Source organism: Callithrix jacchus, chromosome 18 (genome assembly GCF_049354715.1).
Source record: "Callithrix jacchus isolate 240 chromosome 18, calJac240_pri, whole genome shotgun sequence".
NCBI classification, from domain to species: domain Eukaryota; kingdom Metazoa; phylum Chordata; class Mammalia; order Primates; family Cebidae; genus Callithrix; species Callithrix jacchus.
The window spans coordinates 31,467,975-31,495,868 of NC_133519.1; the positions used below are offsets into that span (position 1 = coordinate 31,467,975).

General features: G+C 38.6%; 1 pseudogene; it reads right to left on the bottom strand.

Moving 5' to 3' along the window:
- Positions 1 to 26,331, bottom strand: LOC100398203 (putative dimethylaniline monooxygenase [N-oxide-forming] 6; annotated as a pseudogene).
- Positions 26,332 to 27,894: the final 1,563 nt, after the last annotated feature.

Sequence of the window (27,894 nt, forward strand, 5' to 3'; positions counted from 1 at the left end):
CTGATTTTCATATCTTCAGGAAGGCAGAGAGAAACTATGTTGTGATTGTGTATGTGTGTGTGTGTGTGTGTTGTATTGTGTGATTACACTGCTAGGCTGACTTTTGAGAGCCCAAAGACTTTCTCATTAATAAAATGTAAGTGTAACAGCCAGAAGGAGTAATGGGAATGAAAGATCATTTTAAGCAAATTGTAAAAGGGATGTGGTCTCTGAGTTTCACTGACAACTCTTTTTCTAGTTGGCTAGACTGTCGGGTTCCATTGGGTCAGTATAGCATTTCTAGCCCCATCCACTTCCCTGGTTGCATCAGTCAAAACTGGTATGGGCTGCAAGGGCCAAAGTACACCTCCGGGGCCAGGCGGGGATCTGGTAGGAAGAGCCATGGTATGATAGGCTTGGCCCCTATGAAAGAGCCCAGTTCATCCATATATATGATGTAATCTGCCTGCAAAGTCTGGCTCTGGCCAAACCTGAGGAAAGAGAACATACTGGAATGAGTGTTACAGCTGCAAATAGGAGCATTATTTCTTATTTTTTCTTTCAGAAAAATAATGTTTTAGATGGCACCTCCATTTATGCCCCCCTTTTCCACAAAATTGAATTTGCTGTTTCATCTTTGGCTAAGTGAGCTGCTTTTTCCCTCCTTCCTAATCTCTATCTGAGTTTGATGTAATGTTGGACTTTTGCCTCTGGCCATGTGTCCTGGAGTAAACTGGCCCTCTGGTTTAAGGAGACTGATTAACTTAGTTTACTCATTAACACGTAATTATTCTTTATAAGACATTGCTTAGAATATGCCCCAATGTTAGATTTTTAGATTGATTTCTCTAACATTAGGTTCATGGGTGGTTTTAATACTTCTGTAATGTAATGACATAAATTATTTCCTATTAAGGAAAATAAAAAATATTTCACTGCAAAAAATATATATATATATATATTTTAAAATTTATTTATTTTAATTGCATTTTAGGTTTTGGGGTACATGTGAAGAACATGCAAGATAGTTGCATAGGTACACACTTGGCAGTGTGATTTGTTGCCTTCCTCCCCTTCACCTGTATCTGGCATTTCTCCCAAAATATGTATTTTCTTGACAAATTTTGAGATGGCTATTCAGAGGGCCTGCAAACAAAAGCATCCTTGAAAAGCTGCCTTTTGTGAAGGAGGTTTGTACCCTGTGGAGAAAATAAAGGGAGGTACACAGAAGATGCAAACTAGGCTTTCTCGGAGGACTCCCTTGCCCACTCTAGGAATGATTAACTATTAGGAGAGAGAGACTCAGAGTCAGGCACCACCAAATGTCTGACAGAGAAACTTTTGTCATAGGCTGCTGACTCTCTTTCTGAGTGCTGCTCTCTGAGGTTTCATCTGCAGAACAGGACAGCCTTTGTTTGACATGTTTTCCTCTCTTTGGTATCCAATATCCTGTGATGTTACCTCTGAAACCACCTTTACAAAAATTATGACAGTGAAAAAAATGTGAACTCCACCTTTCTTCCAATCTCCAAGCTGCCATTATTCATTCCTGAGCACAGGCCAATCTAACTATGGAAGAAATTCAGTTTATAGTTTAACTTTGAAACAAAGATGATTACAGCCGTTTTCTGAAACAAACTCCTTCCTAGATTGGAGATCAGACTGCCTTTGTAGAACTAACAAATTAACCACAAGATAAGAAATTAGGGCTCAGGAGTCATGCATTCAGAAGTCCCCAGTTGCTCCTATGGATAATATCACTATTATAAAACCTAAGATTGGTGCTGAAGATATTTTTCAGACCCTGCATTCTGATGGGCCAGCTGGCACCACCCAGACTGGTAAACTGGCTCATCTTGTCATGTGGTCTCCTCCCAGGAGGACTGGAAGACAAGCTTTTACTCCCTATGGTTTCATACCTGACCCAGCCAATCAGCATTCCCCATTCCCTAGTCCCCTGACTACCAAACTATCCTTAAAAAACTTAGTCTCTGAATTTTCAGGGAGGCTGATTGCTGATTTGAGTAGTAATAAACTCCTATCCTTCTTAGCTGGCCAGACCCCAAAAGAGGGTTCTTGGACCTCTCACAAAAAAAATTCAAGGTCAGTCCATAGACTAAAAAACTTGAAAGCAAGTTTATGAAGAAAGTGAACGAATAAAAGAATGGCTACTCCATTGGCAGAGCAGTGGCATGGGCTGCTCAACTGAGTATACTTACTGTTAAGTCTTGGTTATATGCTAAGCAAGGAGTGGATTATTCATGAGTTTTCCAGGAAAGGAATGGGCAATTCCCAGAACTGAAGGTTCCTCCCCTTTTCAGACTATACAGGGTAACTTCCTGATACTGCCATGGCATTTGTAAACCCTCATGGCGCTGGTGGGAGTGTCTTCAAGCATGCTAATTCATGATAATCAGCATATAATGAATAGTGAGGACAACCAAAGGTTACCTTTGTCATCATCTTGGTTTTGGCCAGCTTCGTTACTGAATCTTGTTTAATCAGCAAGGTCTTTGTGATGTGAATCTTGTGCTGGCCTCCTATCTCATCCTGTGACTAAGAATGCCTAATCTCCTGGGAATGCAGCCCAGTGAGTCTCAGCCTTATTTTACCCATTCCCTATTCAAGATGGAGTCACTCTGGTTCAAATGCTTCTGACAACTGTGTGTTTATTAAACTCTCTATTGGAAAAAACCTGTTCTCAGTGCATCAGCTTTTCTCGGCAGTGAGCAAGATGAATCTGTTGGGTGATTACATCTCCCTCAAAGCCCAGAGAAACTTGGTTCAGGTCACTGTTGTTTGGATCTATTAATTTCCTCTGAAAATAATTTACTTTTACACTTCCATCTCCCCTATCCCCAGTTAAGAGAATATTTAAACATGAACCAACTGGCCCTCTTTTGAGTTCATGTTTTTTATGGCTCCCATGCACATATGTCCACATAATAAATCTGTTATGTTTTTCTCCTGTTAACCTGTCTTTTGTTACAGGAGTGTTGGCCATTACATTTTATAATGGAGACAAAAGAGATCACCCCTTTTTGCCTTTATACTTCTAGTTGGAGTGTGGCCTAATTTGCTTTTTGAAACTCTGAAGAGCAGCTTATCCTTTAAGTAATAAGATGAACATTTTAACCTCTCTGTTTCCTCATCTTTATTCCTACTGGGCTCTAAAGGAAAGAGTATCAAGCTATATGAATTGTTAGCATATAAATGTGCCCACCTCTGAGAGTTGTTCTATGAATTGGATGAAGTTGTGCAGACGAGGTTTTGTTGAATCTGAGGATTCCATTTCTTTTCTTCTCTAGGCCCTGAGTGGGTGACTACATTGTGGCATTCAATGTGAGAGAAAAATAGCTCAGAGTAGTCTGTGTTGTGTGAGATATGCAAAATTTATCAAGCTCAGAGAGCCAGGCATATGAGACTTGTCATGCTGCCCTCTACCAGTGCAGTGCCATTGTTAAAAGGCATTTTGGTTCCTGACTAGCTGTCTCACTCATCATCTTCGTGTTCCTGGAATCTGTGATACAAAAAACAGTGTATAGCCAATCAATAGCTTATATTATTTTAATATAAATTCTCGGTAAACAACTTAGAAATTGACTCTTTTTTTTTCCTTTAAAAACCTACTTGTAATTGCTGCTAATGGAGTGTATGTTCAGGGCAATTTGACTCTGTGCTCCCTGGGTTGCAGTCCTCAGACTTGGCTTAAATCAATTCTCTTCTTACATTACATTTCCCTCAGTTTTTCCTTTAGGTTGACATACCAATGCCATGTTAAATGTTTGAAAAAATAAATAAACTTCCTGTATACTGTTGACTTTGGAAGAACTCAGGGGTTGGGATGTTGACCTTTCTTGCAGTCAACAATTTATGTGTAACTTTTGAATCCTCAAATACTTAACTCTTAATAACCTACTGTTGACTGGAAGCCTTACCAATAACACAAACAGGCGATTGACATGTATTTTGTGTGTTTTGTGTGTTAAATGTTATTCTTACAATAAAGTAAGTTGGAGAAAAGAAAATGTTATTAAAAAATCATGAGAAGGCTGGGCACGGTGGCTCAAGCCTGTAATCCCAGCACTTTGGGAGGCCACGGCAGGTGGATCACGAGGTCAAGAGATCGAGACCATCCTGGTCAACATGGTGAAACCCCGTCTCTACTAAAAATACAAAAAATTAGCTGGGCATGGTGGCGCGTGCCTGTAATCCCAGCTACTCAGGAGGCTGAGGCAGGAGAATTGCCTGAACCCAGGAGGCGGAGGTTGCGGTGAGCCGAGATCGCGCCATTGCACTCCAACCTGGGTTACAAGAGCGAAACTCTGTCTCAAAAAATAAAATCATGAGAAAAAATATATTTACTATTCATTAAGTGGAAGTAGTTTATTATAAAGATCTTCATCCTCGTCATCTTTATGTTGAGTAGGCTGAGAAGTAGGAGAAACAGAAGGGGTTGGTCTGCTGTTTTGGGGTGGCAGAAGTGGAAGAGATGGAGGAGGTAGAATTGGATTGGGGGCAGGAGAGGCAGGCACATTGATGTAATTATGGAAATACTTTGTAATTTCTGTCTGACTTTTGCTTTTTTATTTCTCTATAAATGTTTCTATATAGTATTAACCCTTCCTTTATCATTTGCTTTAGTTTCAGTACCTGTATCATAAAGAAGTCAAAAGCAGCCTTGGATAGTAAAAACACTGCTTTGGAAGCACTCATCTCCATCAAGTTATTTTTTAATTCCTTTGCTATGTAATTAAAAGTGTCTGTTAGTGGTGTCTATTAGCTCTTGAATTTCTCCATGATCCGTACCCTGAAACCCTTCACTCCCACCTTTTTATTTTGCCATATCCACAATCTTTTTCATGATTTCTGTGATTGGATCTGTCGTAAATCCTTTGCAGTCCTATATAACATCTGGACCCAGTTTTCTCCAGGAGAAATACATTGTTTTAGGATTGATGGCTTTCACGGCTTTTTTGTAACTACTAGGGCATCATCAATCCTTTCAGGCTTTCATGATGTTCTCTCTATTGGCGTTATCTTCCACAGCATTGACAATCTTTTCCACAGAGTATGGTATGTGATGAGCCTTTAAGGTCCTTCTGACCTCCTGATATAAAGACTGAATTGGAATGTTGTGTTTGGGGGAAATTAGATCACTTTTATGCCTTTGATGTTGAACTCATGGGGTTCTGGGTAGTCAGGGGCATTGTCTCATATCAAAAAAACTTTAAAGGCAGTCTCTTATTGGCAGGGTAATTTCTGACTTCAGGGACAAAGTATTGATGGAGCTAATCCAGAAAAAGGGTCTTGTTCAGGATTCCTTGTACAACCAAAAGATAGGAAGCTGATATTCATCCTTTCCCTTCAAGATTTGAGGGGATAGCTTTATAGATAGGGGCAGTCCTGATTATAAATCTGACTGCATTTGCACAAAACAGTAGAGTTAGCTTTTTCTTTCCTGTCTACTCCTGGTGCTCACTTCTCCTCCTTGTTAATAAATGACTTTTGTGGCTTTTTTTTTTTTTTTTTTTTTCCAGAATAGGGTGCTTTATTGAAAATCTGTTTAGGCAGATATCCTTCCTCCTCAGTGATTTTTGTGATAGCATCTGGGAATTCATCTCCTCCTTCTTGGTTGGCAACAGGCACGTCTCCTGTTATCTTGACATTTTTTAAATGAAAGCTTTTTGTAACATAATCAAATTATCCTTTGCTGGCATTAAATTTTCTAGCTTTAGATCCTTCACCTTCCTTTTGTTTTAAGTTGTCATATCATATGACTTCACTTTTTCTCAAATTATATTGGAGTCTATGTGTTTACTTTCTTATAGCAATCCTGCACACACATAAAAACTGCATTTTCAATACAAAATAAAAAAATATTTTACAAGAAGTGCAAGGTTTTTACGCTTGCGGATATAGCTGCACTAGATTCATTTATCTTGAGATGGTGAGCAACTGTAGCTGCAGACCTCAATGCATAGTACATATTAAGCAACTCAATTTTTTTCTTATAATGTCATAACTTTTCTCTGCTTCTTGGGAGCACTTCCAACATCATTAATGGCAATTTATATGGATGCCATGGTGTTATTAAAGGCTGAAGGCATTGTACTAAACATGATAAAAATATGTGAGAACCTTGAGAGATCACTTTTTACTTTGGTGCAGAATTTACTGGAGCTCTGAGCTGCTCAGGTGAAAATGATTTAGTTTCACACAGCATTTTAAGTAGATACTCAAAATACTTGAGCTCACTGCAATACCAACAGCAGGTGGCTATGAAATTATTACACTAGTATATTATGTACTAGTTAATTTTATGCAGTTATGACAATATTGCATCTTTATGTTTAGATTTCTCTTGACTGTGAACGGCGCCATGTGTAGGCTGTAAGAGTTTGTGTGCATTAAGTTTTGATAATTTTTTTTTGAGACGGAGTTTTGCTCTTGTTACCCAGGCTGGAGTGCAATGGTGCAATCTCAGCTCATAGCAACCTCCGCCTCCTGGGTTCAGGCAATTCTCCTGCCTCAGCCTCCTGAGTAGCTGGGATTATAGGCATGCGCCACCATGCCCAGCTAATTTTTTGTATTTTTAGTAGAGACGGGGTTTCACCATGTTGACCAGGATGGTCTTGATCTCTTGACCTCGTGATCCACCTGCCTTGGCCTCCCAAAGTGCTGGGATTACAAGTGCAAGCCACTGCGCCTGGCCTAAATTTTAATTTTTTAAGAATAGATTTATGTATATTTTATGGTAGTAAAGGAAAAAACAGACTAGTATCTACATATATTTTATACATGGCATCTTTTTCTTAATTTTTTTCAATATTTCTAGGCTACACAATTCATCTTTGAGTTTTTTAAATTTCTGCAAATCTTAAGAAAATTGCAGTATATTAATGGAAAAAAATCCATGTGTAAGTGTACCCATATAATTCAAACCTGTGGTGTTCAAAGGTCAGCTGTAGTCACTTATAGAGCTTTTCTCAATCTGAGTACTATTGACATTTTGAGCCTGATAATTATTTGTGTTAGTGGACTGTGCTCTGCACTGTTGGGTGGTTAGCAGAATCCCTGTTCTCTACCCATAAGATGCTGGTAGCATACCCTGTCCACTTACAGTGACCAAAAGTGTCTCCATATTTTTTCATTTGTCCCCTGGAGGGCAAAATTATCACTAATAAAAAACCTGTATTCTTGAGTTACGTAAGAGAAGTATGATGACTGTTTACTATCTAAATATTGTTTGATTATTACAAATGTTCAAAAAATGTAAACTCTGACTAATGACAGTACTTAGAGTGTATTAATGTTTTTCTACATATAGGGCACATTTTGAGACTTGCTGTATTAGTGAGTACAATTGCTTACCACTTGAGTTTTTTCTCCATTTTCTCATCAATGTCAGCCATCATTTCATTTGTAGTTGGCAGGGTATATGAGTCTAGAAAAGAAACAAAGAGAAAAATATTGAAAAATGCAAAGAAATCAGAACTATATAATGACATATGGTGGAAATCATTTGGTATTTGTAACTACATTCCTAAAAATGTTTATATCAAGAGGAGCTGTCTTTGATATCTTTAGCAAAATACCAGTTCACAGAAACAAAGGCCTGAAAAGTTAATGAGCCTTCTTTAGGAATGGCAGAGCTGGCCTCTGGTGAGATAGTGACAGCAGAGACATTTGTAGCTTCAAATCACTCAATCTCATATTTCTGTAACATTATGGAGGACCTAATCCTCAACATATGTGCTTGGTATACTTCAAGCATATAATAACTTAACAATTTCTTTCTATTTTCCTCTGCATCCTCTTCCTAAAACTTCTCTGAAGAAATAATCTGATAAAATAGTTCCATTTAAGGTTCATGGCATTTTAAATGAGATAATGAAAGGAAGAATGGGATTTTAAACATCTTCCCTGCAGGTATGTAAGGCGTTTTAAGGGGGAGCAGAAAAGTTTTAGCTTTTGGTGAATTTCACTACATTAAAGCAACTCCGTTTTTGTTTTTTTTTTGAGACAGAGTCTCATTCTGTCACCAGGCGTCAGGCGCCTGGCTGGAGTGCAGTGTCGCGATCTCGGCTCATGGCAACCTCTGCCTCCCAAGTTCAACCGGTTCTCCTGCCTCAGCCTCCTGAGTAGCTGGGACTATAGGCACACATTACCATACCCAGCTAATTTTTTGTATTTTAGTAGAGACAGGGTTTTACCATGTTGGCCAGGATGGTCTTGATCTCTTGACCACATGATCCACCTGCCTTGGCCTCCCAAAGTGCTGAGATTACAGGCGTGAGCCACCATGCCTGGCCATTAATGCAACTTATTTTAACTGGTGATGGCAGCAGCTTCTTTTCCTTTGTAACAATGGAAGAAAGTTGCTCTAACATTTGCAGTGCATGATTAGGTGTTCAATAATTATTTGCTGAATAAATAAATGGTACCATTTGCTTCATGTAAATTTTCTAGGTTTATGAACTATATTCAGTCTTCTCACAATACCTGAGGCTGTTGGCACTGTTGTGCCTTTCAAAGGAAAAAACAACAGAAGTATTTTGCAAGGGAGCACCTACAAAAGATTTCATGATGGTGTTTATTTAAACAATGATCTTTCACGGTGTATTTGAAATAGAAATTTATCTACAAAAATTTTAGACAACATATATATACATTCCATATTATAATTTTTTCTTAATTACCTAAGTTTTTATGGATTAGTTACGTTGGGTAAGTTATACCTATATTGGTCAACATTTTGGAGAATACTTGAATAAAAGAACACTTTTAATAATAATGATTATCAGTATGAATGAAGTTAATTAAATCAATATATTTGGGATATTGCCTTTCTCCATGTAATCTTCATATTCTTGATTTCCTCACACAAGCATACTTGTAGCCTCTGGAGACCATGAGGTCTTATATAGAAAGAGGGAAGAAGAAGATTGTCACTGACTTTGTTATTCTAATGGAAGTTGACACCAATGAGGTTTCTAGCACACCTCCAACACTTACAAGGGCCCTTCCAACCTTCATAATGTATCCTGACATTGCAATTATCCTCTGCTATTTTTTTTTCTTAAAATCTTGCAAAGTCCTTCTAAGTCCCGATGAGAAGTTTAAGCTCTTTAACGCAGCTTATAAAGCTATATTTCTTGCAACTCCCTGCCTCTGCTTTACATTCCTTTCCACCAAAATGTTTCTGGGTCCTTACACATTCCATGCTGTTCCTCACCTTTATGACTTTCTGCATGCTGTTTGCTCTATGCAAAATAACTCACTGTCCAAATTCCCTCACTAGAACCCTGCCCCCCCCACCAAATTTCCCTTATTATGCCATCCCTCACATCCCATTTTAATCTTTGAGAGGTCAAGGAACATGTTTGTCTTGCTTCTTTGCACAGTGCATTGCATATAGTAGGTATTCAAAATATGTTCATTGAGAAAATGAATAAAAGACAGAATAGCCCACCTACTTGCAAATACTTTAGCAGCTCAGTGGGCTTGCAGGTCTGCTGTGGGGATGGCAGCTCCAAGGGACTGAACAAAGCCAATCACAACCAAGTTTGGCTTCTCCATTAGTGGGGAGAAGATGCCCTTAAACAAAGTGACCTCATTGTTTTTGCTTTTGATGATGGTCTCATCAAGGAAGGGGTAGGAATAATCATAGCCTGTTGCAAAGATGATAGAGTCGATAGCTTCAAACACGGTCCCATCCTCAAACACAGCTGAGGTTTCTGTGAACGCCTTCACACTGGGCTTGATGGACACAGTGCCACACAGGATACGGGATGGGAGCTCATCATTGAATGCTGGCTCTTTTCTCAGGGAACCACAGAAATGAGAGGCAAACACCCTTGCTGTAAATACCTTATTTCCAAGAAATACCTGCGACAGCTGAAATGACACTGAGCAGTTAAATATCAGTATGAGTGCCATTGAACTCTCTTCTCTCATGGCAATTCCTTTTCTGAATGAGAATAAAACTCATTTACAGTCGTAATAAAGTGGTTGAGAATGCCAATTCTGGAAGCAGATGGCTCAGGCTAATAACCTAGCTTTATCTCTTACTAGCTGTTACTTTACTGTATTTGTTTATGTGTAAAATGGGGATGATGATGGAATCTTCCTCATAGGTTGTTGTGAAAATTAAATGACCAATTATCCTTAAAGCATTTAAAATAGTGTCAGGCTCATGCAAGCACTGTTGTTATAAGTACACTATTATCATAACTTTAAAGTCTTGTCTTAAATGGGGAAATCAAACTTGCAGTGGTGGGTAGTTTTATTGCCACGTTTGGTTTTCTTTCATCAGCTCTGGCCACAAAAAAGCATAACAACTTTGATATTGCATTTTAGTTGCCAAAATTCTAGGAATAACATTTTTCAGGATGTTATATTTCATTTTGATTTAAGTTTCCTTTGGGATTCTGGAATTTTCTGAGAGTACGTCAGATACAAAGACACTTTGTAAGTCCTGAAATTTGTCTCTGTGCTTCCACATCATTTTGTGTGTCTCTAATCCTGTAACCCCTTCTTTCACCTTACAAGGTAGTAAAGTGCAGGCTGCAATGAAACCTGTTTTTTCCTCCCACTTTCTCCCTCCAAAAACTTAGGGTAACTGGAACCCTTTCCAAAAGGAAACTTAGTTTTTAGAATGAATGAATTTCTAAAACTATGTTTTGTCTAAATGGCAAGGCCAAAATATAATTTACAGTTACTCTTACAAGATAAGAAATCTTAACCAGCTCAAGCTATGGGACTTAAACACAATTAAAAAAATTTTTATTTTAGGTTTGGGGGTCCATGGTTTGTTATATAAGTAAACTGTATATCACAGGGTTTGGTACAGACAGTTTCGTCACTTGGGTAATAAGCATAGTACCTGATAGGCATTTTTGCTGATTCTCTCCCTCCTCCCACCCTCCGCCCTCAAGTAGGTCCCAGTGTTAAATGTAATTTTAAATGCATAAAATAAACATTTTTTTTTCTTCAGGGTTTTAGCAGTCTGCAAGACTGGGTAGGATAAGTGCTTTGGAATGAGAGTTTAACTCCTAAATCTGGCATTTGTTCTTTTGATTTACAGTTCCTCCTTACTTTTTCTTCACCTCTTTCTCTAAACACAATGAAACTTTTTGGCTAGCATGGACCAGGAGATAAAATTCTTTCTTTTCTTACTAACTTAAATATTCTTTTTTTTCTGTTGATATGCTGATTCTTCTACCTAGAATGCCTTCCTAATTAATAAGTGTTGGGCCCTGTCTCTGTAGAGAAGTAAATAAATGAATCTGACTAATCTTTTTTTTTTTTCAATTGCATTTTAGGTTTTGGGGTACATGTGCAGAACATGCAAGATAGTTGCATAGGTACACACATGGCAGTGTGTTTTGCTGCCTTCCTCCCCTTCACCCACATTTGGCATTTCTCCCCAGGTTATCCCTCCCCAGGTCCCCCCACCACTGTCCCTCCCGTATTACCCCCAATAGACCCAGTGTGTAGTACTCCCCTCCCCATCACCCACCTATGAGTGAGAATATGCAGTATTTCATTTTCTGTTCTTGTGTCAGTTTGCTGAGAATGATGTTCTCCAGATTCATCCATCTTACTGGCCACCTTATTTCTGTGACTCTTCATGACTTTTAGTGTTCCATGCCTCCTGATGGGTCTGCAAAAATGTCAAAATTTCAAAGGTGGAGGAAGTGTGCACGTTTATTTCAAGACTTCCTACAAGCTGACACATGTTGATTAACACTATTTGGTTATTTGCTCCTTTGAAACACATTAGAAAACTTGACACTTAAGAAGAACCATTTTTTTAAAGCTTTATCATTTACAAAGCAATTTTTACATTTCTATATTATTGAATACCACAACCATCTTGAGAAGCAGGTATTATTATTGATATCCTTGTTTACCCATAAGCATGGACAAGATATTCTTCCAAAAAACCAATTTGAGTTTGTTCAGCCCTCAAAATTCTGTGCTATAGCTTGTAGCTACCGCAAATGAATCATGCATGTCAGGATGATTTATTTGTCTGCTTCATTCCCCTTTCAGATATTTCCATACTCTTTCTACTGTACTAATTTCAATAAGGTTTTGAAGCCATTTATGGTCGCTGGTATGTCCTGTCACCTGTGAAACCTTTAGTTTAATCTTACAAGGCCCAATGAGACAACAAAAGTAAGTTCTAGAGAGAATAAATTCACTTAAATGAGTGACCCCCTTTTTGAATTAAAATTTTATATTTTTAAGTACCCATTTAAAGGCATCAGGCCATAGTTCTCATGCTTAAACCACGTGTTCATCTTTTGGATATATAACCAGTCAGAGGCGAAAGAAGGAAGGACATTCCAGAGAAAGGATGCAAAGTGGGTAACATACACCATATCCCAAGGATAGCCATCATCCCAGACCCAACTCATGACCCAGGAACCACCTCTGGTACTGATAATGACCTGGTGGGGAAAGGCAATACAGATTTCAGTGTACAATACAGTATCACTCTATAAGAAATAAGCAAACACAACACAATTCTTTGGATACTTCCATGCATTTCTCTCAATATCCAGGTAGGAACACTTTTAAAAAGCAGGCCTAAATAAATTGTCTAGCAGCCATATAAAAGAGTGAGTTCATGTCCTTTGCAGGGACATAGATGAAGCAGGAAACCATCATCCTCAGCAAACTATCACAGGAACAGAAAACCAAATACCACATGTTCTCACTCATAAGTGGGAGTTGAACAATGAGAACACATGGACACAGGGAGGGGAATATCACACACCAGGGCCTGTTGGTGGGTGGGGGGTGAGGGGAGGGAGAGCATTAAGACAAATAACTAATGTGTGCAGGGCTTAAAACCTAGATGATGGGTTGATAGGTGCAGCAGTCCACCATGGCACATGCATACCTGTAATGGAACAGAAGGAGTTAATTAAGTTTACAAGTCATGGACAGACTTTATGTTGTCTTCATTTCCTTATCATTGGGAGCATTCCGAGCTCAGAATTTTCCCAATGCAAAAAAAGGCTCTGAAGAGCCGGACCTGGGAACCTGGCTAGTTCCCTGATCCAATTTTTGGTAAACACCTCAAGGATGTTAGTTACATGATGAAGACGTGGACAGTGTCCTGACTTGACCCTTCTTTGTTTTAAAAAGTATAAAAGATTGTTTAGCAGAAGCCGGACTGAGCTTCGGTGGTGACTTGGTCTGGACTTGTGAAAACCCGTGCTGCTTTATTGCCGGTGTTGAAGTTTGTGAGCGTCTCTAGGTATCCTTGTAAATAAACTCTCTTTCTTTACTCTATATATCTCGGCTGGTGTTTTTCTTCCCACAAATCTGCCTGAAAAGATTAGAAAATCCAAGCTTGGTACTGAGCAGTGCTCACACAATACCTATGTAACAAACCTGCGTATTCTGTATGTGTATCCTAGAACTTAAAGTAAAATTAAAAAATAAACAGTCTAAAATTTAAACTAGTAGAGACAGAACTCTCTCACCACCCCTGAGAGCAGGTGTATAGTGGTTAAAAGGATTAAAACCATACCTCTAGGAACAACAGGGCTCTCTGTTCAACTATGATGGTTTAATCTTCACATACTCATAGACTAAGATGGCAAGTCTGGAAGGGACCAGATGATCCAGTGAGCCCTGCTGGTGGTGGCTGATGGTAGTCAGTGGGCTAGGTGGGGGAAAAATGTAGCTGAATATTTAGCTAAAATTAAGCTGAGGATGTCAAGGATTTAATTATGTTCCCTGTTCCTCGTCGTTTCAGTTCTCCCTACATGGATACCCCAAGGTCTTTTCCATGGCAACTGCCTTAGCCCTGAGATGAGTCTGGCTGCTTATCTATTTTACCGTCTTTGCAAAATAGACTTTAACTTTGTGATAACTGAAGGGAAATTTTAGTTTAAAAAATTTTGGTTTATTTACATCAATTTAAGAATTTATTTATTGAGATTCTGTTTTCTTAAAAATATATTGTTTCTTAAATGTCTATTGGTGATTGATGATTCAGCTTGGAGTCCTCTGGGAAGTCTTCCTTGACCTCATCCAGGATAAGTTAGATTCTCTTTTTCCTGTGCTGCTATTGCCACACCTAATTGTACTGGAAGACTCACTGCCTCCTTTGGTGATAGTCTGTGTGTACCTGTCAACCCCATCTCCATCTCTTCCTTGAAGCCAGGAACTAGTCTAACTTATTTATGCATTTATTTTTAGTTTAGCATAGTTCTGACACATAGTAAGCATAATAAGTGCCCAATATTTGTTGAGCACCTGCTGTTGAGTGAATTAATGTTAGTAAATACCAAATCATGCATATCTTTCAGACCTTCAGAGTGGTAAACAGTGCTTTTTGTATGATAGCTTATAATAAATACTGTTAAATAAATACAGATTAAGCCTGACTAGGAAGAACTAGTTTATTTGGAGGTAATTAGAATACAAAATTAAAACAAGAAAGTCCTCAGTATGGTACTTGACTGTCACACCACGAGACTGTCACACCTTGACTGCTGATTTAGTAGCATAGCCCTGTCTTAGGTTTATTTCCCAAAACCTTTTATGTCATATACCTGTGTAGCCAGATGGCTGAGCTCAACAGCAATGTCAGATCCCAAATTCCCTAGACTGATCACAAGGACCCTCTTCCCCTTGAAGTTTTCCAGATCCTTATAATCTCGGCTATGAAGGTAGTTGCCTTGAGACTGGTTCAGGCCTAAGTGGAACATGGCGAGTGGTTTGAATGATTTTTAGAAGTTATAAAGATGTTTTCAATGTGCTTTTTTAACCTCCTATATCAGTTTTAATTAAAAAATTCTCTAGTTGAAGTGCATTTATCCATTTAGTATATTTTGACATTAAGCTCCCTAAAAATTACTTTTAGTGCCTTAAAAAAATCTTAAGGCATGAGAATTTATGTTTTGATAATAGTTAATATTTATTGTGTTAACTCTGGGGGCTAGATCTGTGCTAAATGCTTTACATGGTTTAACTATTTAATCTTGATAACATCCCTGCATGGTAGGCTATTGTCCCTATTTTAAAAGATGACAAAATTGAGACAAAGAAGGTAAGTGGTAAGGAACTAGTGGAATAATAAGTTGAGCCCAGGTGTTCAGATCCCATGCTCATAAACATTAAATATACTGGCTGTTAACATTAACATTCCTCCTCTTTAATTTGCCTGGCCTGTGAACATCACACCTGGATATGGGAACTGTAATGAGTAGACTGTGTTCCTGTGGCAAGGAAGGAAGGAAAATGGAAGTAAGGCTTCAACCATATTCTATTTATTTAAGGTTTGCCACTTTTGAATGGCAACAATGTGCTGCTATACTCACACCCATGTGTGTGCACACACACAAATCACTGAAATTTCTGAAGTTTATTTGCAAACTTCTAATTTCCAATGAAATTAGAAACTTAGGAGTCTCCTATAGATAAGTGAATGTGTTTTTCTTTAAACTATTTGGCAGTTGTACTCTACTTTTTCTGAATGTGACTCTGCTTGGAGACCCCATGTGCTGTCAGGACCTATAGTTGAGTTACTGTCTGTAAAATAGGAACTTGTGTTTGTCTGATATCTGGCTTGCAGGTCCTTGATTCTTTTAATATAAGGGCTTATGAGGCTATTTATTACTATATCTTATCATTAAACTTAAATTTTTTTCTTTTGAAATCTTTGGGACTTTAAGAATAATCATTATGTAATATCGATAGAAAGATGTTTCTAACCCTGGATGTTTGCATGTAACTCCCCAGATTATTATATATTTTCGAAACTTACCAGGAAAGGAATCAGTTGGCTGATTGGGGTATCCGTGATGTCCTGAACAAATCATTATAGCATCAAAAATAGTAGATTCCTGTTTCCCATTCTTTTCAGTAACAACAGCCCATTGGCCTGTGACTAAGAAGCTGGGACATTTCTTTATACTGGAAACCAGGGTCTTAAAGAAAACCAGAAAATTTATTTTTCTATTTATAATTCTGTGTGTGCAAGTTTTTTACCTTCTTGAATTGTTTCTGTGGAGGGAACAATTATGAGCTCTCTTGGTCATTCAGAAATATGTAGAAAGATATTAAAATTGGAGTCACAGTGAATCTTCAGTGAGTCTTTGAATCTCACAAGAAAAATTACTCACTGGAGTACATTTACTTTTTGACATCAAGTTAGTTGATTTACAGGTAAATCACACTGAATATTTTTGTGAATGATGTATAACAAATCTTTGCTATTATGGCTATCCTCGACTGACTTGGCTTCCTCCTTTTTTGACCTCATCTTCCATATACTCAAGAATATGGGTATATCTCAAGGTTTGATTGTTGGCTTCTCTTTTGCTCTGCATAAATACTCTCCCTTAGAACTATTAGCAACTTTCATGTTATGAATATACAAATACATCTATTTTTGGTCTCTCTTCTATCTAGTTTAGCTCGATCTTTCCATCTGGAGGGCCACCTCATCCTCATATGTAACAAGTTTTGATTGACCTACTTAAATTTCCTTCAACACTGCCTTCTGACTTTTGTATTTCTCTGAATGATGACATAAACCTCCCAGCCACTTATGCTTCAAATCCACAATTATTTTTTACTTGTTATTTCTCCATCCTTGCCTCATGTTTAAACAATAATTTATCTCCCAATCTCACACTTTCTTTCTGTGATTGCTAACACTGCCTTCATTCAAGTCCTTATCACTCCCTTGCAGGGACTACGGCGAGAACCTGTAACTAACCTGTCTTCAGCATCCCATTGCCTGCAAGTCATCCTTCATTCTGCTTTTCAGATTAATCTTCCTAAAGGACCATATGCATTTCACATCTCCTGCTCAAAGTGATTTCTGTTGCTTCACAGCCTCTAAAACTTATTCTACATCTCTAATGCTATCACTATTAAGTCCATACAATTTTGTTCCAATTTACTCTTTTGATCTTATTTTCTGTTATTCCCACAGACTTTTCTATGACAGATTCTGCAAACTGCTTCCCTAATGTCCATTCTCTCTTCATCTTTACTAACAGAACCCTGATTTGTTTGGAGTGACAACATGCCCAGCAAAGGGATGCACTTTCCAGGTTCCTGAGCAACTAGAGTGGTCTATGAGATATAAGCAGACAATGTTGGACAGGCTTTTCAGGAGAATTTGTAAAAGGAGAGCTGATTCAACTGGGAGGACATCCCTTTGCCCTCTTTCTTTCTTTCCTTTTTTTTTTGCCTGGAAGGCAGGTGTGATGGCTCAGCAACTGTTTTGGATCATGAGGCAAACTTCATGATGTAAGTCTCATGCTAAGAAGAGTGAAACTGAATCTTTGATGACTGTGGTGCCATCACATAAGCTCTGGATGTCCCTCTCTCAATTTCTTTTACATGGTTGCAAAATAATCCTCTATTTTTCAAAGTACAGTACATACTAGTTTACTGATGTATGTGGCCATATCTCATCCTAGCAGATATATCTCCCTCCTACCCAACTTGATTTGCCCACTGTTCTCCAAATGAGCAGGGTATTTTCACACCTCTCTAATTTTACTCATGGTACTCACTTATCTAAAATGCCTAAAAAATACAACTAAATTTTGCTTTCTCTAGAAAATACCTTCTCCCAAAGTGTTGCCTCTTGCTTCATGATCTCTGTAACATTGATCTATTTATAACCCATAGATAGCTTTAAAAATTTTTCTCTTTGATTGAAATTGTTACTGGAGTCTTATTACTTACTCTTTATTTATTTTGATGCACAGCTAGATTATAAACTTGAGAGCTAAGTCTTAGACCTCTTTTTGTTTTACATATAGCAAATAGCACAATGCAAGCACATAGTAGAAACTTCATTAATCTGTTGATATTAATATCATAAATGGAAGCGAATACATGGAATAAAATGACTATTGGAAAATTTATTTTAACTATACATTTGGGGCTACTCCAGGTAAAATAATGATGTAAATATAACCATAGTTCATAATTTCACTGATTGTTTTTCCCACTATATGCACGTGTTCTGCCTGTAACAGCAGTTATTTGAGGTTGAGTTCCAAACATACAGACAGAAATGCTTAATAAAAAAGAGTCCTAAAAAAATGTGAAACATTATTTTCACTAAAACAATGCTGAAATCTCAAGTCTTTTTAATAAAAAAAAATCTAATGAACTGAGTGGGTGAAGATGAGGGCAATGACTGTATTTCCCATCTAAGTTGTTAATCTTTTCATAATGGCAGAATTCCTACCAAATGCTGTGGCTTTTGAACTACAACTCATTGGCATTGAAGTGACAAAATTCCTATAACATACTAAAAAATTTTGGATTATTTCCAATATCAGAGCATAAGGGTGAAAAGTGGACAATGATGGCATAGCTGCCTCTATTTTGTAAGGTAGTCTGAAAGTTCTCAGAGAATAGTGGACTAATAAGTCTAAAAGAAAAAAAAACCAATGCATGAATACTTTATAATCACAGCCAACATTTGATTGTTGAGGTGCCCAAACCTTTGTCTCTAATTTCTATAATAGTGTGCGATCTGCTTTTCTCTAACCCACACATATATTAATTTCAACAGTACAAGTTACGAGTCTCCTACCTCAAACTGTATGTATCTTAAAAGATCCTTCTTTTGAGCAAGTGTCTTTATTCATGGAACTTGTAAATATTACCACAAACTATATGCTGTGGTGCATATAGTTTGGGTAATCCTCAGGGTAAGGGAAGTCTGGAAAGCACATCATTTCTTTGGAAGAGTTGGTGAATACAGACTGGTAAATGCTGGCTCTGCTTTCTTCTGTGTTGGTCCTAGGGAGAATAAGAAAGCTTAAAGAGAAAGACAAGAATTGTGTTCCCTTTGGTGAACACAGTGGTTCAATTCTTGGTTGACTAAACCTCTTTTAATATTTAAAAGCATAAGCAAAAATTAAAAACTCTCAGTAAGATATGGAATGGAAAGCCCTTCGCGTAGCACCTGACGCAGAACCTGAGCTCTCCCCACATGAATCCCCTTATTGTAATTACCCTTAGTATTAGCTCTGTTTTTATAGTCACTTAGTGGTTTCTTGCATTCTCCTGTGACATCACTGGTTCTGATCTTATCCTCAGGTTAAAAACAAACAAAACAAAAAACAACAAAACAGTCTAGAGGAGGCTTTGGCTTCTAGCCTATTTATTTGCTATTGGAGTTCAGCAAACTCATCATTAGCAACAGAACCCAATATTGAAGTGGTTTCCCAACTTTGGTATAATCAGAATCACCTGGAGGGCTCCTTATGCCGTAGATTCTTGGGTCCTATTCTTAGAATTTCGAATTCATTCTGTCTGGGGTGGAGTCTGTGGTGGTTTGCATTTCTGACAAGTTCCTGGTGATGCTGATGCAGCTGGTATAGGAACCACACTTTGAGAACCATTGCTCTGTTGTAAATGAATCCTGTCCTTTGGCTCACTGGTTACTGGCCTTTACTCCTCACCAAAGAAACACAGGAAACCAGAGGCCTTAGAACATGTGTTAAATCTTGGCACTTCATTTTAAAGCCTCTGTGTAATTGAAAAGAGGCTTATTTTTTAGAAGCAGTCAAAGGCTAAATTGAAAATAAACATTTCCTCTCAGTTGTCAGGGTAGGGTAAAAGTGCACACAATATGTTGCCTTGAAAATACATTTAAGAGCTGGCAGCTTCTGCTTCCTGAGGTCCAGAGGGACTCTTGTGCAATGGGGGAAAGAGATGGAATGTCACGTTGTTGCTGGATTCAAGATGTGTATCTTCCTCTCACACCACCTGACCCCTGGAAGAAGGAGACAAAAAGTGCTGGAAAGAGAGGATTGTGTTCCAGTGGGGAAGTAGCGGGGGCTGCCTGAAGCCTCAGTATTTTCTTTCAAGTTGAAAACACAATCTTCCTCTATTCATGGTTGCTGTATTTCTCATAAGGACAAAAGCTCAGGGATTTAACCTTTTATTTTTTAACCATCACTTTAAAATTTTTGTGGCGGTCAGAAAAAGGGTGAAAGTTCACGCCGGACAGTTGGGCAGGTTGAGTGCCTCCTTTTCACCAACAGCTGGTGCCTTTTACTGATGGTTGTGAGAAGGAGAGGTTGGAAGGATTTTTTTTTCAGCTGCCCATTGAAAAGAGGTGGGGCTGAGCTGTGGGCTGGAGCCTTGTTAATGAAGGTAAGACTCTGTTCTGGGAAGCAGAGATGCTGAGGTCTTGGACTATTTCCATCTTGAATGAATCTCTGCTTTTTTGCCCCTTGACCCCAGTCAATTATAACACAAGGAGAGAAGAGTATGTACACTACAGCTCCTTGAAATTTTCCCTAAAAGACTGTTCTCCAAACAAACATAAAAAAGCAAATGTATTATATAACAAGTCAGTTACTCCAGGGAGCGTGTGCATTTTTATTATTTCAACATGAGTTGTGATTTGAGCCAGTAATGAAGAAATTCAGCATAGACTCTGCTTCTAGCTGAGGGAGCTTGCCCTGGAACCAGATCCCTAAGCAGCTGTGGGCACTAACACAGTTGAGAGATAAGTGTGTTCATCTCTCATCTTTCCCATGAGAACATAAGTAAGTTGAGGGCAAAGTCAGAGGTTAATTCCAAAATGTCGTACATGCATCTGAGTAGTTTGCCTTGATCTTCTTTCTGATTCCAGCTCTGCTTATCAGTCCCATATTTCCTTGTCTAAATAAGCCCTCAGAATATGCTCAAAAGATGCCTTCTTTCTCATGCTTTTCCTTACCTTCCCTCTCTCCTGCTGCCAGCTCATCTTTAGCTTCACTAAGCTCCCATTGTTCTTACTGCCATAATTACACAGTCACTTGAAGTTATTCTTAAACTTGTTTTCTCTCTGCTTTTAAAGTGCTGGCTGGCTTCTTATCTGCAGCTATGCTTAATATAGTACCCCACACATAATGTACTCAGTATGTATTTGTTGAATGAATAAATGAGTGGGAGAAAGTTCGAATAGTCCTGGGTTCAGCTTTTGCAATTAAAATGATACTTTTTTGTTAAGTAATTTTTTTCTTTTATTCATTCATTCATTTTTTGAGATGGAGTCTTGCTCTGTTGCCCAGGCTAAAGTGCAGTGGCATGATCTCGGCTCACTGCAACCTCTGCCTTCTGGGTTCAAGAGATTCCCCTGCCTCAACTTCCAGAGTAGCTGGGATTACAGACAGCAACCAAAACGCCTGGCTAAATTTTGTATTTTTAGTAGAGACAGGGTTTCACCATGTTGGCCATGCTGGTCTCAAATTCCTGACCTCAGATGATCCACCTGCTTCGGCCTCCCAAAATGCTGATATTATAGGCATAAGCCACCACACCTGCTGTTAAGCAATTTCTTATTACATTAGTAATAAAATCTTTTGGGAGCATGAGGCCCTGTTTTGGAGTGGATGAAACTTAAAACACACTCATATTGCCTGCTAATATTTAGATCCCATTTGGTTTTCATTTCTCAGAAAAAGCAAATAGTGAAGAGTTCAGAATTATCAAATTTCTGTCTGCTGGAACACCTTCTAACAAAGGCTTGCAAGATAAAGTCTTATGTAACACATTAAAAAAAAAATCCCTCTCTGATTATATATTGTGCCAAGCAACTTTTCTAAGAAAAGAAGGAAGGGTTGGGGTGTACAAAGGCTTGCAAGATAAAGTCTTATGTAACACATTAAAAAAAAAATCCCTCTCTGATTATATATTGTGCCAAGCAACTTTTCTAAGAAAAGAAGGAAGGGTTGGGGTATGTGGAGGGGGCTAAAGTTTTGAGTATTTGTAAGGGTCCATATCCTCACCATGCCTTTGAGTAGAATTTTGCTTATAAACATAACCTTAGGGAAAAGAAAAATTTCCTCTCGTGGATAACTCAGAATCCAACTTTGTATCTTATTGAACTATCACTTATTGCTTCCTTAAACTTTCTGATCTGGCTCTGTTGGCTAACTTATAAATCCCTTTCTGTACACACCATGTTCATTGCCTTTTCTGTACCTTTCATGGATTGTTGGTCTCTTACCTGGTGCTGGCACACTGCCAATGACTGCATAGGCCTATGGAGTGCCATCCACAGTCTTTGATGGAAAATGCACTCTCTAGCAGTTGTGTCACAGGTGGTCCTCTATTTTGCTTGTCTGCGGTTATCTTTCAATGCTGAGCTAAATGTCATCCCTGTAGGAGGTTTCCTTTGACCTACTAAGATTTCTGTAGTCCACACTCTTCTAAAAGAGTGTGAACTGATTGTGACCAGGTCTATCTTGTTGTAGTTATATAATCTCTTATTTAAAAATCTTAGGGCCAGATATATTTTGGACTGCATACATTTTTGGATTTTGCTCCATAATACTCCTAGTCAGATCTGGGGCCACAATCTGTCAAATACAATAAAATTTCTGCAGTGCAACAGAAAGTGAGGCTTAGCCTTATGTTGATCCAGTTCACATTTTTCAGCCTTATGATTTCAGGAGAGGTTTTGCTATCAAATGAGTTTTTGCCCATTTGCCATCAAAGGATTGTGGAATTACTTATGGCTTGCTTCATCAAATGAAATGGAACCATTTATAAAGAGAGATTATGTTCCATATTTGTCATCCCAGTACTTAGCACAAGCTCTGCCAGAATAGGTGCTCAAGCAGTATTTGATTGTTACTAGGGAGATGGTAGAAAGCCATTTTATGGTTTAGTCTAAGCTGGCCATATTTCCCTGAGCAAATGTAAATAAGGAAAATTAAATTCTTGAAAAATATTAACTCTTGATTACCCTCCACTGGAAAAATTAATGACCTTATATCTCATGTAGTGCTTTCAGGGTTACAAAACACAAAAAATTTTTTAAAAGGCTTGGAGAAGAATAAAAACATATTCTAAGTTAGCACTAATATACTCAATTGGAGGAGGCTATTGGCGCAGGCCGGGCAATAACTAAGACCAGGACAGAAAGTAGTTACAAGATAAATGATGTGGATATAATGTTTTCAAGCCAAATATGTATCATTGACAATTAATTACAATGGCTGGGAAATTCAGGACAGAAGGGCTAGAAGTTTCTCCAAACTTGGCTTTGAAATTTAAAAAAAATGTGTTTTCAAGGAGTATTTTCTAATTATATTATTTCTACAACAATGAGCCCAAATGGCAAAGACCATAATTTTTCTCTCTGTATTTGGAGCTGATAGGCTATTCAGCAGCCACACACACATCACACGCAATCATTATCTATAAAAATTTCTATCTGCCTAGTAGACCTAAGTTAATTATAGAATCATATCCTCTGCATTTGACAAATGAGCATTTGAAGTTCAGAGAAAAAAAGCAACTGGCCTGATAGCTATCTGCCTAGAAAACCTACAAGTTGAGACTAGAACTCAGGCCTTCTGATCTCAGTATCTCAGTCCAGGTTTGCTTTTTCTCTTTTAACCATGGTCCTGGCATTTAAGAGCAATAAAGAATAGAATCATGTCTGTTACATGGGAAGGCCATGGTATATATGTGTGTATATATATATATATATATATATATTTTTTTTTTTGTTAGGGAGGAAGGCAGGAAGGGAGGGAAGGAGGATGGTAGGGAGGAAGGAAGGGATGAAGGAAGGAAGGAAGGGAAGAAGGGGGAGGGAGGGAGGGAGGGAGGGAAGGGAAGGAAGGAAATCAAGCAATGAGAGAGACATTGCCGACCTGGATCTAGAGGTTTACAAGTTGATTTCTTTTTTTTAAGAGAAGGAAAGAAAAAAAAAAGTAAAGGAGAGGAAGAAAGAGGAAGAGAAAGAGAGAGAGTAAACGGAAATATTGCTTTATTCTGAAAAAAATTCGGTATTAATAATGGCCAATCAATGTTTCATTTAAACTTATGAGTAGGTGTGATGTGGTATTGACAAGAATGTATATTTTGTGCATTTGAAGTGGGGAGCTCTATAAATATTTATTAAGTTTACTTGTTCCGGATCTGAGTTCGGGTCCTTGATATCCTTATTAATTTTCTGTCTCATTGAGTCTAAGTCTTTATGTATCTGGGTGTTAGGATCATTAGCTCTTGTTGTTGCATTGATCCTTTTACCACTATATCTTTGTTGCTTTAAAATCTATTTTATCCGATATGAGATTTGCAACTCCTGCTTTTTATTTATTTTTTATTTATTTTTGCTCTCCATTTGGTTGGTAAATCTTTCTCCATCCCTTTGTTTTGAGTCTTTGTGTATCCTTGTATGTGAAACAGGTCTGGATGTAACATGCCATTGGGTTTTGGCTGTGTCTTTTGATTGGGGTATTTAGTCGATTTAAATTTAGGGTTACTGCCATTTGATGTTAACTGGCTGTTTTATCCATTTGTTGGTGTAAATTCTTCTTTATGTTGGTGCTCTTTACTTTTTGGTCTATTTTTAGAAAGGCTAATACTGGTTGTTTCTTTCTATGTGTAATGCTTCTTTCAGAAGCTCTTGTAAAGCAGGCCTGGTGGTAATAAAATCTCTGAGTTCTTGCTTGTTCATAAAAGATTTTATTTTTCCTTCAGTTGTGAAGCTTAGTTTGGCTGGATATGAAATTCTGGGCTGAAGGTTCTGTTCTTTGAGGATGTTGAATATTGGCCCCCACTCTCTTCTGGCTTGTAGAGTTTCTGCTGAGAGATCTGCTGTAAGTCTGATAGGCTTGCCTTTGTGGGTAACCTGACCTTTCTCTCTGGCTGCCCTTAGTATTTTCTCCTTCGTTTCAACCCTGGTGAATCTAATGATTATGTGCCTTGGGGTTGCTCTTCTTGAGGAATATGTTTGTGGTGTTCTCTGTATTACCTGGGGTTGAATATTGACCTGCTTTCCTAGTTTAGGAAAATTTTCCTGAATAATATCCTGAAGGGTATTTTCCAGCTTGGATTCATTCTCTCCGTTGCATTCAGGTACACCTATCAAACGTAAATTTGGTCTTTTCACATAGTCCCACATTTCTTGGAGACTTTGCTCATTCCTTTTTATCCTTTTTTCTCTAATCTTTTCTTCATGTTTTATTTCATTAAGTTGGACTTTGACCTCTGATATCCCTTCTTCTGCTTGAACAATTCGAGTGTTTAAACCTGTGCATACTTCTCGGAGTTCCTGTATTGTATTCTTCAGTTCCATTAATTCACTCATACTCCTCTCTAAGTTGTCTATTCTCAATAGGATTTCATCAAACCTTTTTTCAGAGTTCCTAGTTTCTTTACGTTGGGCTGCAACATGTTCTTTTAACTCACCGAAGTTTGTTATTATCCATTCCTTGAAGAGTACTTCTGTCATTGGGATGCACTCATTCTCCATCAAGCCTTGTTCCATTGTCGATGTGGAACTGTGATCATCTGTAGAGGGAGAGGCGTTCTGATTTTGAGTATTCTCAGCTTTTTTACGCTGGTTTCTTCCCATCATTGTAAATTTATCCTCCTGTCGTCTTTGAATTTACCAACTTTCAGATTAGGTCTCTTGAGTGGGTGTCCAGGTTGTTAGTTCCCAGGGCCAGAGCAGCAGTGTTAAAACTGATGGTGCTTTTATTCCCAGGATTCTCCTGTCGGGCTTTCTTCTTGTGTCCGTAGTAGGTGACTCTGCCTTCCCGGGGCTCCAAACCTCGGTCAGAAGGGGAACCGGTCCCGTTTACTCTGCGCCGAGTGCTGCTGCGCGGAGGTGCTGTCACAGCCACTGCGCCGGGCTCTGGTGTTGTGCTGGGGGCCCGTGTGGGTCCTCCAAACCTGTTTACTCTGCTCCGAGAGCTGCACGCCAAGGTGCCGTGTGTTTCCTCCACTGGGGATCTTCTGCTCCGTGAGCCACCGGAATTTGTCTGAAAGTGTGGCGTCCTCTAGTTCTCCGCGCCTTCACTGAGAGCTGCAATCCTGGGATGTTAGCTACCGGCCATCTTGGATCGTTCCGGCCATGGTATATTTTTGGCAAATTACTAACATTAGTGCCCTTTGCAGCTCAGAGATCTGGACTCCACCATGCACGTGATGATGTTTAATGAGCTGAAGATGTCCTTTTCAGGACAAATTTTGCCGGTGTGAAATAGTTTTTTGTACATTAGTATGATTGGAGAGGTAAGATTTCACTTTCCAGTTCTGGAGCTTTTGTGACCTGCCTCCCAAATCTGAATTAGAACTGACCAGATTTAATTTGCCTTGGACCCCATCTCCTTCCACTGAGTTCCAGTGATGTGCCACTCACAGAGAATTTCCACAGGCCTCCAACGTCATTGCTCCTTTCTAAGCAGGTGGGCTCCAGCCCCTCCTCCAGACAGCACCATATGGCAGCCAGGCCACTGACTCCAGCTCCGATGATGCCCACCCTCTTGCTCATGATTGCCTTTAGGAGAGTCTGGAGAGAACATCTTCAGAAGAGGGTCTTTAATACTTACGATGTTTTCAGTGGAAATTATCAGCCATTATTATGTATCAGGATCCTCACTCAAACACAACAAGACATAGATGCACATTGATGGTATATGCTCATTATTATTATTATTTTTTCCTATAATAAGATACTAAAACTGGCTGCTCCTCATTATTCAGTGTGTCAAAAATAGTGGAGTCAGTGAATGTTAGAGCAGGAAGGACCTTGAAGATTGTCAGTCCAATGCTCTCAATTGCAGATGAAGCTTTGGCACTCTGAGACTAGAAATCACTTCTTTAAGGTCTCAGAGCTAACCAAGGAATTGAAACTAGACATCCAGCCTGCTGCATGATATCCTCTGTACAAAATCACTCCTCATTTTGAATGCTCTAAGGGGCTTTACCTCTTAAGCAACTACTTTTCTCTCCCCAGAGAATCAGCAGTTCTCTGGAAGAGAATGGAATTTAACAATGTCTTTTGATGTAAAAATTGGGAAACGGGGAGGAGTTACTATTCTTATAGTACAAATACCTTTTTTTTCCTTGTATTTTTAATGGTAAAGAGCCCTAGTAAAACGTGGAAGAGAAGGACTGAGTGTGGTAGGGATAGAGAAAAATGCGAGGGGTGGGTGGAGTAAAAAGAAAGAAAGGGGTAGGAAAAGGGCAAGAATGAAGTCCCTGGTTCTTGTTACAAAAAGTGCAAAATGGTGACTGGCATGGCCACTGCAGCTGTAAGGTGAAAGTCCTGGGAGATTAAGGGAACATTGATTCTTTTATTTATTTTTGCTTTGGAAATATAGAATATATAAACAAAGGCTATGCACCTGGACTATAATGAAACTTTTTGTTGTGCAAACAGTGAAAAGCAGCTCAAATTTCTGGAAACTTAAGAGTGTCTGATCTGAGGAGCTGAACTAAGTGTTGTAGATGAGTTTGTAAAACTAGTGAACTCAAAAGACAGAATTGTGGTCTCTGAATCTTGTCTCTGGGTCTCTCCCACTTCTATACCTGTCCTTCCTGATTCTGTTTCCCTCCTTCCCTTCCTTTGGTCATTCCTTCCACTGTACTGACAGCCTACTGTATGTCAAGCATTATAATAGTCTTTTGGGGGATTCAAAGATGTGCTTTCCATCTAGAATCATGAAGTCTGCTGGAGAGAGAGATGATAAATGTCAGTGGAAGAATGGTTCAGTGTAGCGGTAGCATGTAGGAAGAAACATCTAGGTCTACCTGGAGGAAGAATAAGAGAGACTTCAAGGAGTGTGAGAAGACAGATGAGACTTGAAAGAAGAATAGGTGTTTTCCTGATAGGTAAGGGACAAGAAATTCAAAAAAGGAGAGAGAAAAATACATGCAAATGAGTAGCAAAGTAGGAGCACATGACAGGGTGAGCTACAATGAGTTCAGTTTTGCTGGACCATAAGTGATTGGAATAGCAGAATATGGGTTAAACATGCAGGGCACAGGTTATAAAGGTTACTAAAGTACCACCATCACAGGTTTGGATACCATCTACTGGATTTTGGTGGTTCATGTGAGAATTTTGAACAAGGAAGTGACATCAGACAAGATCAGATTCACATG